Source organism: Sipha flava, unplaced genomic scaffold, assembly GCF_003268045.1.
Source record: "Sipha flava isolate LNK unplaced genomic scaffold, YSA_version1 444_pilon_pilon, whole genome shotgun sequence".
Classification (NCBI taxonomy): domain Eukaryota; kingdom Metazoa; phylum Arthropoda; class Insecta; order Hemiptera; family Aphididae; genus Sipha; species Sipha flava.
In genome coordinates, this window is record NW_020273180.1 from 65,076 (window position 1) to 88,660 (window position 23,585).

Genomic DNA, 23,585 nt, shown 5'->3' on the forward strand with positions numbered 1-23,585 from the left:
AAAAATACCAACAAAAACTCATTTCCTTTAACTTTAGATCAAAGCATTACTTCTGGTCAAAATCGTATACACAGGCACAAAAAAAACATACAGTACATCACATTTTTTGTTGTAATAAAAATCTAAAAGTTCATAGGAATAGAGCATTTTATTTAAATTTTATATCACTACTATAACACACTTTAAAATTATATGATCATGAATTGCATAGTAAAAATAATTGTGAGTATTGAATATTAAATAACACTGCAATTCAATATTCAGAAGATACAATAAGATTTCATCGTGAACACATTTTTCATCAAAATTTAGTTTCCCGTGCAAAATAACCCATAATATTACAAGTTGCAGTAGTAACCAAATTTTATAAAAATAAATAATCCAAATAATTAGTATGTAAAACTATTATTGTAACATTAAAAGTTAAAAGTCAAATTGATGTTCTGAAATTCACGATCCAATTATATACACGAATTCAATAGAAATAAACTTTATGATAAAATTCTACTTTATTTTAAACTATTAAACATCGTACAAAATAGGCAATTATTAATATAGCTACTCATTTATTAATGATATGATTACATATGCATGTATGTAAAAAATAGGAATATCAATATATACAAAAGAAAAAAACAAGCAAAACTAAAAAATAATTATATTAAACCCGAATTAAAGTGTTAAAAGGAATATTATAAATTGTTATTACAAAAAAAAAATTATTTTTCAAGGAAGTTACTCTTATGTACAATATTTAATATAACTATCTCGCTTCGTTAAAAAACTACTATACTAAATAAATTTAGTGAAACTTAATATTTCTACTACATCGAGTTAAGAACAAAGTCAGGGCTTATTCTAAAGCGCAGTTGGGCTTATTTTGCATATTTGGAAAAGGTAAATGCGCACTTGATAATAAACTTTTGCATAATTGATTTTTAATTCAATGTTGTTTAGTGTTATTTTATACATTACATTATGATTTATAAACAAAGTAAAAAGGAAATAAATTAAAAAATATTTAAAAAAAAATACTTTGAACACGAATGTAAATTGATTTATATTTTTTAAATACATTACATTTTAAATTACTTCACATAGAAGCTACACATTTTATAATTTTTAAATATAATTTGACAGTATATTTTGGGATCATAGTTCTATTTTGTTAGACTTATTTAAATAAAATGCGTAGTTGATAAAAATCCTTAGAATAATCCCTGAACAAAGTTATCCCAGGGATGTAAATTAACATCATACAAAACAAAAAAAATCTACAAATATATTCTATACTTTATATTTCAGCATAGATAAGAATGAATTTATTTCCGAACCGCAATTTTTCTTTCGAGGACTATTATAATAAAAACATTGACGTTATGGACCAAAAATTTGTAAACGTAAATGAAAAGTAAAGAATGAAATCAAGTAGTCATTGTTGTTGTAACGCACATACACAAGCGCACTAGTTTGGGTACCTATATATATATAATATATAAACATATTATGTGTGTCATAATAATTTGAATAACGGGAAAAAAAACGGCGGAACCCCAATTCGAGTGCACATTCAACACTTGAAACAAAACTGTTCAATACACCTACACAAACTAAAGCTACTCGTAAATATTGTATACGTCGGGCCTATTTTTATGTGAACTATGACACACAATGTGCACTATGAAAGTCATAAGCATGATCTACGATTTGAGCATATGGTATGCACCACAATCTACGAAAACTATTGAAAAGAAATAATAACGAAATATAATCCAAATTCAAACGGAAAAAACTATAAAAATAAAGGATTTTTGGTTATCTTGCAAAACAGTTGTTGGGAAGAGAGATACATTATGCTTATTTTGACAGTTAATTTTTAGCCATTCGACATAATATGATGTTAAGATATGATTGAACAGCCATTCTTCGGGTCTCTTTCTGCACTATAAGTGGACATACTACAGGTGAAGTAAGTTAAGCAAATGTCATGATCTCGAATTATCTAAATTTCTTACGGAGAAACATTACATTGAGAGTCCAAATACAAAAATTTGATCTGTGGACACGTTGAAAACGTTATCGGACAACGAAGGTTGGTTGGTAAACCGTTAAGTACTGCGAAAACATAATCGTTCACCACCCGGTGTGGTAAGATCGCAAGAGCGGTCCGAAGTGGTTATAAAAAATTGGGCCGGGTACCTACGTATTACAGTGTACGAATACGGTGTACAATAACAGTGATCGAAAGCCGTCGTAATTGTTCGTACGTGCTGGTCAGTCGCGCGGTGCTTTTATACTGCCGTCGGAATAACCCGGAGTGAGAGCGGCGACAGCTTTCGGAAGAAAGAAAAAAAAATGACTATAATAAATATGTACGTAGAAGAGTTTTCTCTCGCAAATAACATACAAGTACCGTACGCGTGATACGATACGTGCGTGCAATTTACCGCGGTTAACACGTCGTCTACAATAACGTTTATGGTGTTATAACAACGCGCACGATATTGTAATGAGCAAGAAAATGTGAAAGGGCAAGTGCGGCGGCGGCGGCGGCGGCGGAACAAGGTCGAGCCTCGAGTCGGGCCGTCGCCTCGGTGCGTTGGCCAATGAACCCTCCTGGTCCGAACGGACAGTGTTCCCACATGGTCGACGGGGGTGGTGTGATAAGCGAACAACCGTCTTCTTATCAAACGGCGCACCGCCGAGACACCGTTCAAGACCTGGACAGCGGACCGTGCCGTCGGTATGGCAAATATACGCCGGTAACCGCTTCACGGACAACGTTTGCACACGCAGTAAAGTATTACCACGGTAACGGTGTTCGCTTAATGCGTTCACCGTTGATCATCGATTAAGGACGGCATAGCAGTATCGGAACGGCGAGAATTCGTAAACGTTACCCGAGGCGCTGGGCATCGCGGTAGTTCTAAGCACGTCGTTGCACTTGAACGTGACAATCCGTACGAGCAACTCCGTTATCAGAACGCGTGTCCAATCGGGCACGAACGACGGACGTGTTGTTTTATCGTCGTCGTCATACGTAACCGCGAACCCCGGGAGGATGTGCAGCGACCACGGTTACGCGGGGAGGGGGAGGGGGCGTCACGGTTGACGGCGACTGACCGACGTGTAGAAATGGAATGAAAAAAACTTACGCGCAAAACGACGTCGTACAGCACAGAACACTATTGCGTCCGGAGAGCGCGTTCGGAACGGCAGCAATGCGGGCCGACGGCACCGGGACACGGGCGCTCGGACTCGACGGCGGCGGTCATCGAACGGACAGGACCGCGTTCGAGATCTGATCAACCGTGTGCCGGGCAAAAGTCGAATGAACACACGATCGGTGGCGCAATACGCACGTGGTGTCGCGCGATCGAACCGTCTACGGGCGGAGAGATGCACGCACGGAGCCTGACGATCGGGTACTGCGCGCACCTCCCGCACGACGGACGGCAGCCGCCAGAAGAGAGCCGCCCGCCTCCTACCGTCACCCGCGCGCGCGAGTCGTCTTCTTCGCGGACCGGTCGGCCGTAGGGTGGGGTGGGCAATGTGCGACGGTCGCCGGCCAAACCGATACGAGGGTGGGACGCGGTGAGAGTTTCCGCCGAATGTTTTGCACGAAAGTCGTCGCGCCCGTTACCGGTTCGGCGGCGGCGTGCGACTGGTTCTATATAGCACATTTCTGGGTTCTTCTCTCTTGTTCCACGCACCGGACGGAGGGTGTCCCGATCCAAGAGACTGGACGTGTAATTGAATCGCGTCCTACCGACTGTTTTTTTAGTGATCGAATTGACTTGTGTTTTCTTCACAACGCGTTCGAATCCAAGTACATTATCCTATCACGATATTGCAGTAAATCAAAAGTGTGTCGGAAAAATTGGTTAATAGACAACAACAAAAACATTAGTTTAACCGCGTTTAAAAGAAAAACCGTGGACGATATTTCTGTCCGACCGTCAAAGATTTTATACGATATGAATACAATGACTGTCCAACTTTTTTCACGACAAAAGACGTTATTTTAGTCAAACAAAATAAACGATATTGCTCTATGTAAAATTATTAAAAAGTGCACGAAAAACTCGAAATGTTTAAAACCTATGAATTTTATAACCAATAATGTATATGTTCTTGTATATCTCATTGACAGATATCTCGATTGTTGGATTATGACGACAATAAATCTAAAAGTTAGGTATGTATTGTTCAAAAATTCTTAAAATGTTCACAATTCATGTCCAATATTTAATAGAACAGTTCAAACAACCCAAAAATATTTGTGCGACTTATATCGATGTTTAGGATTCTAATCAAATTTAATTGTATATTACGTTCCTGTGTTGTATCTGTGCTATTAAAATTGCAATATAATTATAATAACGTGTAAAATAAATATGAATTGACTTATTATATTGTATTACAAATTTTATTTTAAATTACTAATACAAAAGTTAATATGTAAAATAATAAAAATTTAAAATATTTAACTTATTATTACTCCTTATATTTTCATGGCATTTTGAGCTACTCGGTACATTATTTTTCTGACGAACACATCTATTTGTTTTACACGATGTTTAACAAAAAAAATTTTAATAACCTTTCCCTCCAAATTGAAAATGTCTCTTCGCTGTTTCTCTTAATATTATAATCATATTTGGTACTTCGTCAAGAAATTCCACTTCGGTTGTTTGTAGGACATTTCTGTTTAACCCCACATGTTTATAATGATAAATCGTTTACATGTTATAATAATTCATTGTTTTTTTTTTTTTTTTTTTTTATACCGGTAATAAATTATCCTTTAAATGAAATAAGTAAAATTTGTATTACTATATAATAATTATAATTCACAAAAGGCTTAATTGCTGTTAGACTGTACGCAATAAGCCTGTATAACAGGAAACCATTTAAAAAAATAGGAAGTAGTTCACAAACGGGTTTGTCCTATTGCAAAGAGCGTATTGCTACGGTTGTATTAACCGTATTATATTATTTTAAATTAATGTAAAGTTTAAAAATTATTTTAAACAATATACGTATCTTAACATAAATGACAGTCGGTAAAAGTGGAATGGACAATATGTAATTATATTCAATGATCATCGGGGCCGGTCGTTAGAAAACCGCGCACTCAATTCGAACCCGTTTTTGAGATCTTACGAACGCAACTCAGACAAAACATCGTTTTTGGACGAGATTCACTTGTGCCGGCCGTTGGAGAAGTTTTTTCAATTTTTCAATTTTTTTTTCCTAATCTTTGTAGGCCGGACAAGGGTAACGTGAGCGGTGTTCGGGTGTAGTAGTGGTAGTCGTCGTTGCATACAACACCGGTCCGGCCGGAATTCCGGAACCGTGCGGACAGTACCCCCATCCGAACGATGTGCGCACTCTCGTATCGTATATACCAGGGGTGGCCAATAGATCGATGACGACCGCCTTTAATTTTTTTCAGAAAACAAATAAATTATTTATAATTTTCTTTTTGTAAATTTCATATCTTTGTCGAACCCACGAATATAAAAATTAAATTAATAACAATTAATATAGGCAATATTAACAAATGGTATATAGCAATAAATAACTATTAAAAACACAATTATACACTTTGATCGAGTAGTTATTTTAGGTATAGTGCATGTTATGTCAATTGGATTTTTCTTATTAAAGTATTTGTGGCGATTGTAAAAACAGATAAAAATATATATCAAAATACGTGTTGTGTAAAACTCTAAAATCCAAGACAATTCGTGAACGCTTAGAAAAACTCAGAAGTGGATCATAAGTCTATAAAATTTGGTCATCCCTGGTATATACTTTATGTATAATATGTAATGTAGATAGATAGGCGCGTGTACACAGTTTGACGTGTTTATTAACGGAAGTTACGGTTTTTTGTTTTTATTTTCGCTATCCCAGCCAAACTCGTATTATGTACTGTAATATAGTAATATAAATTCCATATAATGTTTATATTTATGTACACATTTAATTGTTCGCTTTACTCTTTGTCTGCGCACCAATGCACAATTTCAGTTGTGGCAATGTACGGTCCGTGAGGTGTACAACTGGTATCTACGGTTTACGACACGGACGACGGTGGATTTAAAGGTGGGGAAAGGATCGATCGCCTCCTGAAAACAATTTTTCGTGATTCATACGACATTATCTGGTCGTCATATTTCTATAATAATTAACACTCGTATTAACGTGATAATAATGATAATCGTCTATACATATTGAATATTAAATTATATCATTGAACATACTGTTTAATGAATTAAACTAAATTATACGGTATTATTTTATGTTATCTAGAATTTAAAAACTCACTAATGCTACGCAATCATCAAACAACTAATATTCGGTATACTAACATTTTATGTACTATTTTCAGATAAGTATTAGTTGAATTGTTCAAATACATCGTATGAGACAATGATTCGAAACCGAAGGGCGATTGAAAAAACAAATTGAGTCATCGAAAATTATAGTTATTAAAATCAATTATTATATTACAATACATCGAATAAAATACCTTAATTCGAATATCTAAAGGATTTTCTGATGTTCTAATTACCGAGAATTAACTATACCTATAACTATTAATTGAACACTGGATTTTTAACACATATTTTTATTTAAAATTCCACATTTCTGATTGATAAAATGATGTTCTGCTGTGATAGTTACTAATATAAGTTTTGGTAGCTTAAATATTTACTTTTCTTGAAATCTTGAATAATGTTTTAACTTTTCATTAAATTCTTTAAGTGTTGATAAAAAGGATAATTAAATTGGTTTTATACACCGTGAATACGTACGAGAGGTAAATGTATACAAAATAATACTATATTTAATAACAATAGTCAATGACAACAATTTTATTATTCAGGAATTTTTTCAAATACTTCACCATGATGCTCTCGAAGTATTTGATTAACATGTTTAACAAATTTACTACCTCATGAGTTGAATTGAAATATCATTAAATTTGCTCAAATGTATTTACTCATGTTTAAAAGTTAATTTACAATTTATTGGTAATAAACTGTAACTAATATTCGTATATAGATATAATCTACGAAACAAATTTGTAAATACCTGTAAAAATAGAAATCATATATATTTGTGGAATGTATAAAATCATTATCATATCATAAATATCAGTTAAATCGGTTCATTTCGATTCATGAATACAATAATATTAGTTAAACGTATACAGTGTATTTCCGTATCGATTAAGATAATTTATTGTAATGAAATTGTATTCATTAAATTATAAAATAAAGGACAAACGACAAAACAATATAAATATAAAAGTACACATCTGTTTTATTATCCTACGTAGGAAGCATTATTTCTTTTTAACTTATTTACTGCTTTTGAAAATAGTCAGTCGATTAACAATCATGTGTTCATACTATCATAGTAATACTAAAATGGAGGTTGAAAATCTCATTTAAAAATATCAAAATATACTTTGCTTAAAAGACTGATGGTTAAATACCATCGAACTATATGCGCCGTGCACTGTTAAAATTTATACTACACGCTGATAGTTTCAATTATATAGTGTCAGCTGAACTCCTTGTAGAAATAACAATTAAATTATAATCAAAACTCATCACATTATTTTTAACATTGTATAATCACTAAATAAAATTGGTGAGTAGAGTTTTTTTTTCTACAAATTTGGATAGTCTATCTTTTAGGTTAAACGTTTATGCTTCATCATTCAACTTTCTAAGTTAAAGTTTTGGTGATTATACTCGTTTTAAAAATAAACGTTTTTGACGGATAAATAAGGATTAGAAAATAGGTACCTACCTAAAAATTTCGATGCTAATATAAAGTCATATAGGTATGTTTGTATCCACGGACAAATTACCTACTTCTCAAAATATGTAAATTGATGATATTAATGGGATGTTATGAATAATCTCACAATTTTTAAGCAAACCTAAGAGTTTTGTTTGTCATTATATTAGTGCACAATAATATTATTACGATAAATAACACTTTTGTTGTGAATTATCATTGCTTAAAGAATTATGGAAAATTCTTGGATATACAAATACATCATTATACAATATATGTGATTATACATAATGTTCAATAGCCGCAGATGACGCAGATAGTTTATTAAATCTTTTTCTTCTTCTGCTGACATTTATTACTCTTGGAGAATTTTCACCACCATCACGATCTGTCGTCATCCTTCCCTGTTATGAAGTATTATTCAGTTTATTTAATAAAAAAAAAAATATATATATATATAGATATATTTGTGCATCACTGTGTATAATGCATTGTTTTTACATGGTAATTCAAAACATGGCCGTACATTAATATAACAAATTTAAAAATTGTCAAACCGTGCTCCCCGAAGCAGAATAAAAATTATTTTCAACATTTTTTATACCTGTAACGGGTACATCGCACATATAATTTATCCATAGTATATTTATACATGTATATATGTGGGTTATGTTGATCATCAATCTTAATTGATTAATCCCGTTCTCAGATCGTTTCCATATTGTACAGCCTACTGACTGCATAAATTGAAAGATGTACTATCTGCAGTTTCACCTAGCATGAGACACAATTTTTCAGACGTAAGTGCATCGTGCATGAGATAAATGAGAAAACAATTAGACAACGTTAATGGATCCGTGACAAAAGTCATCACATTTACCTACTTTAATCGAAACAAATTATAGCTCGGGAAAATCTGACGGATCCCGAGACGAGAGTGCATCCAAATACGTGTTCGAAATAGAATTTTTCTTTTATCCGTGTTTCTGTTTCATTTAAAATTTGGTATAAGTTAATAATTTTACATTAGACAAGACATTACATTCCCAAGATCATCCTAATGTAAACGTTGGCACGATTACTATTTATATACACATAATATTTTAATGGTGGTATCGATGACTACACTTATTGAATACATTGCTTCTTTGGTGAATTAAAAAATTATTTAATATCTTCATTTTATTTACATAGGTATTCGTTTTTTCATCCACCATTTATTACCGATACAATTTGTATATCTTTGTTGTGATACAATTTATTTTACAGTTTGTGGTTTAGTTATAACTCGAAAAATAAAAACTATTTCGCAGATCGAGTAATGCAAATTATAAGTATATTCCATTAAGTATAAGCTTAACCGGTTGACCCTAGAACGAACCTGCCATTAGGATTTAGTCGTACCATTAACATTATAATATATGCATAACTATAAAATAATTAAGATAAGATCTGAACATTTTAATGATTTAAAATATATAGGTATATTTAATAAAATTGGTGACATATACATACAATATATAGAAATGGTTTTTTTATATTATTTATTGTTTTTATTTCATTAATTTATTGTTGATGATAATTACATAAATTGTTGAATAATATTTATTATACTTTAAAATAAGTAAAATACATAGATGAAAATGAAATAACGTGCCACGGATGAAACGGAATTTTTCCGGTTTATTCAAAAAGTCAGAAATAACTTATTATATTTGAAAATTGATAATGCGATCTTTTATAATTCCGGCAGGTTCCACTGCATTTTATAACTTATATATGATTTATCATAATTAGTGTGCATTAATGTTACTAGATGAATATTTTGAGAAATATTGAGAACAATTTACATAATTTACAACGCACACACAAACTTCTTCTTCTTCTTCTTGAGCTTTTACTGTCCTTGAAGGACTTTTGTTGCTTCTACTACACTCCTCCATCTATCTTTATCAATGCTGTCTGCTATTGTCACATACAAACACGCATAAATATTGGTATTTTATTTTATAATTCATACTACTTTATATAATATTATTCAATATACGTTATGCATTGATTTGTTTTTTGTAAAATGGTTCCATAATTATTATGTTTGATTATGAATTTTTGTAAAATATAGTTCCGTATACATGGAATTTTTTTAATTGAGGACAATCTTCCACAAGTTTTACAGGGTTCTGATTGTTTATAAAGAAATTTATTCTGTACTCAATTAATTTTATTCGACTAAACTTAAGATTGATTATAATTGAAATGTTTAATATTGTCACCAATCAGCTTAGTAATCCCCAAAAGTATGGTTTTAACTCTAACATTAGGACACTTAAATTATTTTTAAATGTCACTCCTACTCCACTCCTCTTTCATCAAAAAGCGATAAAATATATATGTCTTAACTACATTTTATTTTTTTTCAGATAATCGAAGTTCACCGAATTTAGTTGAGATTTCTACAGTAGTGTCAAACTTATGCTGGAAAATGTATTATAAATTTATGAATATTTTTTTTAAATTTACCACTAGAGATAATTTTTAATTTTAATTTTACCGTATTCTAAATTATCTTATACGCAGATCATCTAGGTATAAATCATCACTATATATATAAATCTAATAGTACAATGAAATAATTTATAAGGAAACAGTGAGGTTTTATTTTTCCATTGTTTTTATTAATTATTAAGTTAACATTTTTTAAATATAAGTAACATTTAAACTGCATATTTTAGTTAACTGCCATATACTTCTAGCATTTGCAACTTGCATGAGTAAATATGCTGATAGTTTTCAGCGTACCATACAATATTCCAAGCCGTAATAACATATCATATACGCATATGATTTTATATAATTTTTACAACTTAGTGTATACCTTAGTGTTACTATATATATATATATATATATATATATATATTTTGAAATTAAAATTACAATGAACAATACTCGAAATCAGCAAATAGTCATAAGTTTTTTTGGACTATCACATACATTAACTAATTAGCCTTAAGACAAAGGAATTAATCTCCTGGAAGCAACTAAGGATTCAAAATACTGTTTTTCATAAAATTACTAAAAAAAAAACGAAGTTATAAAATAAAAAAATGTACTTAACTAAAAAACTAGTTGCGTAAAAGCAACCGTTTTTGCTCACCGTGTTGCAGAAATGTTGTGCAACTTAAAACACCGCAATTATAGCTGCACGCATGGTTTATACTTTTTTTTCAAACGTTATACTTAATTTCGTTAAATATTATACTCGTAATTTATACCTGTAGTTCACAAACGTAGAACCGTGACGCGTCGTACGTATTACTTACATTAGTAGGTATTTAGTAATTTCTACAGTATTAGTTTATCATTAGGTATACCAAGTATATAGTAATATATGTATATAAGTATATAATGCATATAATTGATCAAACTAAAATTATTTAGACTGGTCAGTGATAGGAATTCTAAACGTTATAAGTACAACTGCATAAATCGAAATTTTTACTGGGTAGTAAACTTCTTAACCGAATTCATTCATTCGGTGTACTGATTCGGTGATGTTATTTCATTGTAACATGCGACCGCTCACATGTGCATAATAGTCATCACTATGATGACGATTTTAGTATGCCGCAACGTATGGACATTGATTTCAATAAAATATTATGAAGTAATAATAATATTATAGTATAAAATCAATAATACCATGCATTTCATATTTTATTTAAAAAGTATATTCGTGCGTCACAGTTGTAAATAAATATAATATACATGTGTCTGAATATTTTACTGATACATATTTATATGAAGGGCTTCCAAAAATAATTTATTATGGTTAAGAAGTTTTCTAAAAGAATTGAGATCATAAATATATGAAACCAGTAGAAGAATATAATTTAAAAAATCAACATCTTAAAGAGAAATACAGAGATCAAACACTAACTAACAACATTACTTATCTAACCTTGTACTATCATTAATCATTATTGAGTCGTATATTGTAATAATTTAATTTGAAATTAACCTAAAAAATACTAAAATCTAAAAAATGACGCCCTGAAGAAAAACTGCTAGTTAAAATTGGTTAAAAAATGTATAGTTGACACGTATAAGTAGGCCAACATACATATCGATTATTATAATTATCGTCATTAGTAATATTTGGAGATTTAGATATTGATAATTATAAAGCAGTTACAGTCGTTAATGATAAATTACAATGATCACTAACCCTCGCATAATAATAAATTTTAAAATACTCTCAGAGTAATAGTTCTAAATCACGGACAACGTAAAGAAATAAAACTTATGTGTAATTTATGCTAATATTTTCTATTGCAGTGAGAGTTATACGCTTAGCGACTAATAAAACTCTGTTAGTTACACCATTGAAGATTAGAGGTGCTAGAGTACTGAGTAAATATTTTTGATTTAATGTTACCTTCATAGTTCATTTGGGTAAATCGACGTTAGAATTGAATAATTTGAATGAGTATAAAATCACTGATGGGCGAGATTTTAGAGATGATTTTGTACCATAAATTTGAGTCCGTTCATTTATGAAGTTTATTCGTCTGTTTAAAGTCTAAAACTAGACGACAACGTTTCTCTTCCTATTTAACATAGAAAAAATAAATCATGGCCAATATAAATTACAATTTACTTACTTACGTAGTATAACTGTAATTTGTATTATATAAAATATTAAATGAATGCCTTATATCCGTTTCAACAATCCACATTTTTTTTTCTGTTGATTTTTATGTTTATGATGATTTATTATTCTTAAATTTAAATTAATTTAATTTCCGCCTATTTGGACTAAATTAGTTAAAAATTCAGTCGTCAATTTTTAACCTCAACTTTAACAAAACGGTTGTAGTTTGATGTACGATACCTAATATATTAAACAGACTGTTAAAATGTATGTGAATTTAAAAAAATGTCAATAATATAATAACAATATAATGGCTACGCCACTGTAATCATATATAATTTGTATTACTTAATTTATTATTATTATCTGTTGATATTACCTTGACACTACTGTCAATTTTTCACAAGTCCAAACAGGACACTTACATATAGATGTCACGCATCACAAACCCTTGTGTGTGGTAATTAATATTAATTTTCATTCGTCTTACCTTTTTCCGAACTATTATGATTTATAATATTAATGTTTTCCTTTTGTATTAGTATAATATACAAGTCCGTGGAATTCAAAGCGAATACCCTGTAGAGCTGATATGTCTCAGATGTAAAATTTCAAACCGATCCGTCATCATTGTATACACATGTACGTGTATTATAATTATTATTTATGGCTGCCGACGATTGTGTAATGCGACGACAATATAATATGTATTATGTCGGCTGCAGAGTAAGTCAATGCACTACCATATTGAATGGCCACGTTCGAAAGCGAATTATAATTATTCGGCAGCGTGCATACACACACACACACACACACACACACACACATTTATACATGTACATGCAGTTATTGGTATTTGGAACACATTATATTGTGTGTTGAGAGCCAGCAGAGGTGTAATATAATAATAATAAAAATCATAATAATAATAATAATAATAATATAGTAATAAGTAATAATAATTTAATATCAATATTTATTTATTGTTGTAACGGCTAGTACCTACATACATTAGCACGTGTATGATATAATATATTTATCCATTTTACGCGTATGCAGTATTAATCATAATACAAAATAATGTTTATGCACGTAGTTTTTAATTATTTTTAACAACTGTTTTTATTATTTTCAAATACGAAAATGTATTATTATAATTTTACCAAGTACTAATTGGTGCACAATAATTTTGGTTAATCTATCTTTCGCTAACGCAAATTATCCTTAAAAAATCTTATCAGCATTGGCACATATACGGAGACACCATGGGGTGCAAATATGTTTTAAAGAGGATTATTTTTGGTAGAAAAAGATTGCGTACGTTTGTTATTTATGGCAACACGATTGCGTACGTTTGTATATGGGTAACAAAAAGGTGGGTAAGAAAAATAAACACGATTCCGTATGAAATTGTATGCAACGTTGTCAAATTTACTAATTTTACCGTATTATAACTAATAAATAAATACTACTAACAAGTTCTATAATAGTTAATAAAAAATATTAATAATAAAATAATAAATAAAATGAGGATGACTAAATAAAATAAAAGTAATTAATAAATAAATAAAATCGACAGTTTTTATTTGAATGATATTATTGTTAATTAATTATTTGAAAATGCTTAAATTTGGAGTCCTTGACATCTATAACCCACTACTTTTACTGAAACTCGGAAAATACTGTATAATATAATGGAAAAAAACGAAACTTCGTTGTATCTCATATATTTGATATCATTAACAATAACCATAAATAATAAAAACGATAAAACACAAAGTATTCATTAACTTTTTCAAGTTTACTCGTACAGGCATGTAGTATACACCAATACCGGTTTGAGAATTGACATCAACGCTTTAAAACTTCGTACGCAATCGTGTAATTCAATATCAGGTAAAATCTTAGATCATATACAATGGATAGAATCATCGCAAATCACACCTATAAAATGAAATGAAGTCAACATAACTATAGGACCGGTGACATCTGCGCATGCTTATCAAATATCAATCTGTTTTTCGGCTTAAATTTGAATTTAGGCATCACTAATTCTAAATTTACGAAACATTGTTATTGATCATCATTTTTACGTAGCAAATACAATATAATTAATTATATTATTATAATAATGCAATTAGAAACTTAACAAACACTTATACTTTATGGTTAATCGTTATCTTGTTCAATAATCAATTAATTAATATTTGCGCCAAAAATTAATGATAAGATGCCACGCGCATGCGCATATCACTGCGGTCCAACTTATGTTGGCTTCACAAATTATTTGTATGACTCCATCCATTGTATATGATCTAAGGGTAAAATCGTACGGAATCGTGTAGCTCAAAAAGGTATCGCCGATAACAAACGTACGCAATTGTGTTTTACCCATTATTTTGTGTTTATGGTAATGAAGTTATTTCAATTGGTAATGGACTAATTCCTGGTACTTCATAGATGTATATACGAAGTAGGAGTATCAGGTATTTGAATTTGTTAAGTTACCTATTTATAAAACATGTGATATTGTTATATCGGTCAAGTTTATTTTCCATATTTATTGCTGAAATACTATTTAAGGATTTTGTTTTTGTTTACCGTCTAACGGATTGATTGTTTATTGATAAAAAAAATGTTTATTAATACTATTTAGTATATAATAAAGAAAATAGCTAAATCTACAATTACATGGTAAAACTAAAATATTTTGTGCCGAGTGGAGTTGGTAGGTGGGGAAGCTTTGCCTCAATGGATAACTTTAGGGTTAATCATTTTAGCTCTCCTAAGTTTAAACTGAATATGCGTCTATATTTATTAAATGTTCTGATAATATAGGTACTTTCCTTTTTTTGCAATAATGTCCTCCAAGGTACAATCTCTCTCGGTTTCAAATTTCATCAAACATAAACCATCGAATACGTCTTATATTATAGTAATAATAAATTTTTGACTTATCCGGCAGATTTTCTAACAATTTTCTTTCGTACAAACTTTTGCAAGATAATTACGAGTACAACGAAAAAATATATATGCTAAATTGATCAAACCGTTCTCAATTGATGCTCTTATATACATGGGACAATTAATTTGTTTATACGATTGTATTTCAAACGCACAGCTCATAACATTAAATACATAATATTTGACTAAGAATACAAACAGTAAGAATACCTAAATTATTTTTAAACTATTTGCGTCCCTGTATACCTGGGTAATGTTATGTGTTATCACTTGCGTGTACTCAAAAAAATAAAAGACCTCAAATTCGCGAAAACACGATCGAGTATTTGTGTATAACCATAAAGCTGTCTCTTAATTTCTTGATATAATACTTTTATTAATTTAGAGATCACGAAAAAATAAAATACGGAAAATCAGTGTGTATTATAAATCATAATAATACATGTGATAAATGCAAATACATGATCAATATACATAGTTGGCTAGGTATTAAGTGTTCTAAATAATCGACATTAACCGTAAACACATAATTATATTAATTATATACTATAACAATTATTTGTTACTCTACTACTCTATTATCAGTCATCAGATATCATTCATCCGTTGATAATTCAACACCAAAACTATTTTTTGTTTAATTTTTGAATTCATTTAGAATTGGATTATAAGTATTCCTAATAAATTCAATTAGTCAGTAATTCGGAGATCAGCAGATCATCGATGGTGATTCAATAATATATCGATATAAACATTTTATTACAATTATTGAATACAATTCCAACTACAATAATTTCACATATAACATACGTACATATCGCAACAGCTAGGAGAATTAGTCACCTTAAAGCCAATGGCTATACAAAGATGAGAGTTCCAATTAAATAATTAATTTTTTAAGGTATATTCGTATAGCTATTGACATTCAACACTCAGTAGCTGCCTACGGTTACAGCACTGCTTGGAAAAAACATAATATGATTGTATCTAATATATTTATCAACATAGCGCAATAAAATGTTGACTACAATCGTATATAATTTTAATCACCATACGATAATAATAATAATAATATACTTTTAGCAAAATATGTTTATTTATTTGTTTATTATAAATATGTTCATTTCATATTTGTTTTTTGGCTTTAAACCATTTAAGTATTGTTATCATCAATTATAAATTGTTTTTTTTTTACACAGTGCACTAAAACATGTTTTCAATCAATATTTTTTCAAAAGTTGTCGAAGTGTTTTATTTTTACTACATTTTTAGGCATTGTTAAAGGCTTAACAAACTGTGGTGATGAAAATGAAAAACTTTCACGTTTTCATTGATTCGTAATATGTAGAATATTTTAACATATTCCATATTTTCTTACCTTGTAATTTTCTCTTTTTCTCTTATATTTTCTTAAGTTTAAAATATTATGCTAAATTAATTTTTATTTTTGAGGTTAAACGATTTTAGAAACAAATTAAAAATAACCACATAACCGAATTAATTTTATCTATTCTATGGTATGAATGACCACTCTTATATTTACGAGTTTAAAACTATATATTATAATACTTGCGAGTATAATCATATTGGTTCGATATTCAACTTTCATTTTTACACATCGAAAATCTCAGAAAGTTATCCTGCTTTGGAGTTTATTATGTAAAAATATTAAAATCTTTATTGCTTATTTTTATTTTCGAAAACGCATTAATTGACTGATAAAATAGGTATTCTTGATTTGTACAAATGCATCTATCTAAGGAAATCTAGGACGATGAACAATACGGTACCTTATAACCTTATAACTTATTAACACCAAATAATAATATTACAAAACTGCGAAAAAATTTAAAAATACTAAAAATATAACAAAAAATTAGATACCAAGTTAATTATTTTTATAAAACGTTACGAAATGACTTAAGATATTTAAAATCGTACCCCTTAATATACTCTGTTTAGTATTTATATTCTGGGAAAATTAATTTCAATGAATACAGCATAGAAAATATTATTGTGGACGTCCGTGGTACAAGTAGTACAATAATGAAATAGGCTTAGCGAAGCCAGAGGGGGGTAAATGACGCATAATCACCACCACTGCTCGTTGGACGCCTACGTTATTAATTTTATTATTACTGTAACCGTTATTTTTCCTATACAGGTACTCGCAACGTTATAACATGTAATTTTATTAAGGCTACTAGAGAGTAGGAAAAAAAATCCTGCATCAATAAAATCCAAGTACGAGTATATCAACTGTCGATCTAATAATGTGAAACAATTCCGTAAAATATCTACTCAGGCAAAAAGGTTTCTCGCGAGAAAACCTAAGAGTTTCTTTTCTTGTATAAGCAAATAAATACAATACGTATACCGTTTGGGTAATTGTGCGTACATTGCAATTACTTTTAGAGTACCTAGACATAATGGGCGACTACTTTTTTACGCCAAAATAGACTTTATCTGTTTTCTAACTAAACAAAACGCGAAGATAGCGAATCGCCATATAACAAACTTCCTCTTATTCGCGGGTAAAAAATAAAATAAAAATCACATAATATTATAATAATAATACGCGCATTATTGTTGTTTCGTTTCCGTCAGTCGTCAGAAAATGAGAAAATATTAAACGACATCGTGCTGTTTACTTTTGACGTACAACGAAATCATATCGATCACAGGCAGTAGGCGTAAACGAGATACACAATACGAAATAGTTTCGAATTAAAAAATGACTAATATGCATCTGATTGCCCGGACCTTTTCACCTATTCTTCGCGATCTTTACACTCTTTACTATTTTAAATCACTCACTATCGTGTTATCAAATGATAAGTGATTTTGAGGCTGTAGCTTTGGTCAAGCATTTTGATTTTAAATTTCCTGAAAACAAACAGCTTTGGCACAATTAGACCCGATATAATTATCCTGTAGACGTTTGCTAATTTATAGTGCTCTGTAGTTCACTCTGTTCACAAATATCATCAAATATAACTGTTTACCGACTGTGATTGAACACATAAAAATCGTTTTCATTGAAGTTTACAAATTCCACAAATTATTATATACATTAACTTCGTGCTGTCTATAAGATAAAAAAAACAAAATATCTTTATACCATCCCTTCATATTATCCATTTGAAATAATAAGACTTTCTTTTGTGTCGAATATTTAACATAAATATTATAATGACCAAAAATGTTTTTCTCCGATTATGAACATATATTATAGCTACTCGTTTTAAAGTTGTTTCACTATGTTTACGAAAATAAACCACTAACAGACTACAAATCTAACGAAATCAATTTAAATTAATCATACATTAATAAATCATAAATTAATTAGATTGGTCTCAAAAGCTCCATGATATGTAATGAACAAAATCCTTTACAACGATCTTTAAATCAAAATCATCTAAGATACAGCTATAATTTTCTACAAAAGGTTTCATACCTCACAAACACCATTTATATTATATCACAATAGGCCTCAAAGAAATTCCCGGGTAACTCCATAAAGGCGCATACACAAGAGGGTTAAACCTAGGGCTGTTTGATTGTTTCGATTAATTGACTGCAGCATCGATTAATCGATTAATCGATTATTATTTTTAAAAGTATACATCACCAATTAATCGCATTACAGATTAATCGAAAACATCGAAATGTAAAAAAAAATCAAAATTATTAAGTTTATTACCTAAAGGCTAAACTGCTTAAGTTAACATTTAATTAACTAGTGCAAAGAGACAATAGTTACGCTTGTAGATAGGGGTAAAAATTAATGTAGACTTAATCTTAACGTTTTTTTTGGGGACATTTATATTAATTAGACCAAAAATATTAATCAAGATGGTCTGGAATTTATTAGCAGTTATTATATAATAACTTACTAACTATAAGTCTGTAACTATTATGATATTTGCTAAATAGACAGGTAAGAATTTATTTTAATTTTTACACAAGCGCTGTGAATTTTACTAGTTTTAGTCTTTAAAATTATAAATACATCTCCTATAATAGTAGCATAAGTCATAACTACAAATTAGAGCCCTTCCATCAAAATTGTTAACCTATCCACACAAGATTACAATTTCAGTTTTTGGCGCCAGTTTAGATCTTAAAATGTATGTCACTACAGATCATAGGCGTGCGCACGGGTGGTGCAGGGTATACAAGCGCACCATCTGCGGCAGTGCGGCTTTACGGCCTGGTGTTTGTTATAGAAACAATTTTTAACAAACATTTTTAAACATTATCGCTCTTTGTAACAATTCCGGTTACAAGTTTAGGCTATGAAAGAGCCTTTTCAAAATTAAGTTTGGTCAAAAATAAATTAAGGGGTCAGATGTCACAAGAACGTCTTGAGTGTTTATTAATGATATTTGTAGAGTAAGAAATGGCTACAAATTTAAATTTTGAAGATATCATTGAAGAATTTAAATCTTCAACTCCAGCCATACGTCGTTTTGAACTTTAACTTTCATATAGATATTAAGTGAAAATGTATGTTCCTCGTAAATATTATAAGTAAATAAATAATTAATAAATGTTTTGGTTATTTTGTATTTTTTTTAAGGTAAATAGTTAGTAAATGGTAAATGGTAATGATTATACAATTAATAAAAAAAATTATTTTAAGTTAAACCATGCCAAATATTTCCAATATTTTATATAGGAAAGCATTGTAAGTGATGGCAAAAATATAAAGTGGTAAATAGTAAAATAGGAATGCACCACCTGCGAGTATTGTCTGCACACGCCTATGCTACAGATCCTTAGTTATGTCATATTCTTAACTCACCATTTAAATTCCTGTGGGCCTGCCCCTGCCTATAGGTATCAATGTAGTTGTTATTAAATATACATGAGGCTCTGAGACCTGGGCAAGGGACTCGTTTGTACTACTCTCAGACAGCACACACAGTGAAAAATTGTTGTCTATCATCATTCTAATCATCAAACAGAATACCCTTTATACTTCTTAGTTCTTAGTATTTCAAAAGTATATTAAATATTCATCTAACGATAAATGTTTGTATTTTTCTTAAATGAGTTAACCAATAACCTTAAATCTGAAAACCTAGCTGGAATTATAATAGATTTATACTTAAACCAGTTAAACCGTTAACATTTTATCGATGTTTGTTTTAATAGATTAATCGATAGATCCTAGACTATTTCAACAATCGAGCACTCTAGCACTCCTTTATGAAAATCTTCGATTATTTAATACTTTGGACAATCGATTATATTTCATGACAATCGAACAGCCCTAGGTAAATCCCTCTCCCACCAAAATTCAGGAAAATTATTATTTATGTTTTTACAGAATCGAAGTGATTTATAAATTATCTAAGTATAAAAATATACAACCTAAACCCCCCGCCTAAAAAAAAAAAATATTTTTTTGTGTACGCGTCTGAAAATACGTCCCAATTGGTGTAGAAATATACTTGGAATGTAAGACAAACTGTATGTAATGGTAGGATGAAATAGGGGCTTCTGGCACACCCGCCAGCCGCCAAACCCGCCAACACCCTCCAGCAACCACACCCTACACCCGTCAGCTACAAACATTCTTCACCCGGTCCACCCGCCAAACTTGGTCCAGCCACCCCTCGGTCCACCCCTCATCACCACCATCCGCCATTATTTTTTCTTTTCACAACTCTCAACCTCATGAGCCTTTTAACCGATAATGTTATTACAAGGAATAAGATTTATTTGATTATATCACCAATATTTTGTCGACATACCTCTAACCGATTATGTTATCACAAGGAATAAATTGATAAGAGATTTTATTTTACCATTGATATTTTGTCTATCTTTAACTTCAACCAAAAAATTAGAAAAACGTAATGTTAGGTAATTATCTAAGATAAATCCCTACACTAATACTAACCATCACTCTATATGTCTCGTAGTTAACTTGTCGCGATAAACGATAAGTACCGAGATAATTTTTTTATGAGTATTAATTTTTTTTTTTAATAAAATATATGTTTACTGTATTTTTTTATAAATTGTATAAAATTCAAATAATTAATTAAATTATATATTTGAATAATTAATGTTGTAATTAACTAATATTGCAGGGGCGGAAACGACAAAAAATATTAGCCTCGAGGCAAAAAAAAAAATTAATATACATCTCTGCCCTGGCTGCACAGAGGATTATAAGACAAAATACTAGCGGCAGTGGCAATAGCCAAATTCTTCTGCAGCATATTCTATACATTTATCTAAAAACTGTAAATTTTTTCAAACTGTAAATAAATAAACGGATTTTATGTTTTATTGCAGCGGTTCCCAAACTATGCACTGCGGCGCCCTAGGGTTACTATATATACTCTTTTAAGAGTACATGTTCTCTTTTGAGCTCTTAAAATTTTTGTATTCTTACTTTTTTTATAATGGCAAAAATTTACTATTTTTTTTATTTATAAACAAATAATGTTTTTTATCGTCTCCAACAGCACATTAAAAAACCAATTATTGGAATCGGATGCCCTGCTCACATTCTAAATAACTGTGTTCAACACGCAATTGATAGTTTACCAATCGATATAGAGTCTATTATATTAAAAATATATAATTATTTTTCAATTTATACAGTATGTACAGAATCATTACAAAGAATTTTGTACTTTTGTCGATGTTGAGTACCTATAAAAAACTTTTATTTCACTCAAAGACTAAATGGTTATCATTGGTTTTAGTTATAAACAGTCTGTTAAAAATATATCCAGTTTAAATAATCCTGCACTTAAATCATATTTTTTGTCAGAAAATCAAATACCAATGGCGATTAAATCATTTTTTGAAAATCCTTTAAAAGAAATTAATTTATGGTTTATTCATTCACTAATGTATATATTTCATTCAAAAATTGAGATAATGGAAAAAGAAAATAATTCGATTTGGAAATTATTGTATGTATTGTTGTCAGTAGAAAATGCCTTACATAAACGAAAACAACAAGAGTTTTTACTCTTAAAAGTAAAAGAAATATTTAAAAATAATTATAACCAATCAAATGCATAAAATTTAAGAAAAAAAATGTTAAATGTTTAAGACCATAGTTTGTGTTATTCGAAAAAATGAACAGCTAATTTTGATAAATTTAATGTTCTCAGATGGATGTCTAAAATCCAAACCTTTGTGAATTGATATAAAAAATAGCATTTTATTTTTAAAAAAATATGATCTACAACTAAATGACTTTTTATTATTTGATCAATCTTAATACTTAAAGTGTTTTTGTTAGAAATGAAAAAAAATGAAGATTTCTCATCATTATTATAAGATGAAAAGTAGGAAAAATATTTATTTATTTATTTATTAACATTTTTACGGGACAAGCCCTTTAACAAAGAAGATATAAAGTAATCTAGACATCCAAAAACATAAGAAAATAATAATTATACAGGTACAATATAAGTTTTGGTTAAAATTAAATGGTATGATATTCAAATTGTGTAATATGAGAAAAAATATATATAATAATAATAATAATGTTTTTAACTTGAAAATAAAGACAAAGCTTTCATTCTAATACAATCACGAGACATAAAAAAAAAATCAACATCATTACAAATTAGGTTGCATAACGTAAGCGCTCTCGGAAAAAAAGAATCGGTACAAATTTTTTTTTTAAAAAAGGGGACAAAAAATAAACTTGAGTTTCTAATTGAATAGTTATGAGTTACAATACCAATCTTACTTAACAATTCGGGACAATTAATATTATTATTTAGGAGATCATAAATAAATAATAAATCAGATATCTTACGTCTAACTTCGCATGGCTGAATACAAATTGAGTGTCTTACTAATGAGCTTGAATCTCTGGAGATCGGTAAATTTAAGCGAAAAGCAATTGATTTTAGGAATTTATATTGAACATTGTCAACCAGTTGAACGGTCGAATTTTGACTCCATATCAATGATCCAAATTCTAAGTTAGATCTAACAAGGGAGCAATAGAGGGTTTTTAGTACTTGAATATTTTTAAATTCCTTAGTATTTCTTAATATAAAACCAAGTATTTTAAATGCTTTATTGATAACTATGTTAATATTAGAAGTAAAAGACAAATTGGAGGAAAAAAGTACACCTAAATCTCTAATTGAGTCCA

General features: G+C 29.8%; 1 protein-coding gene across 1 annotated transcript in view; it reads right to left on the bottom strand.

Moving 5' to 3' along the window:
• LOC112689462 (pro-interleukin-16) overlaps nt 1–3,261 on the bottom strand; it is a 60,802-nt gene extending 57,541 nt beyond the window's left edge. The window contains exon 1 of the mRNA XM_025563183.1: nt 3,156–3,261. The gene's annotated coding sequence lies outside the window, so the exon portion shown is untranslated. The remainder of the gene's footprint in view (nt 1–3,155) is intronic.
• Nucleotides 3,262–23,585: the final 20,324 nt, after the last annotated feature.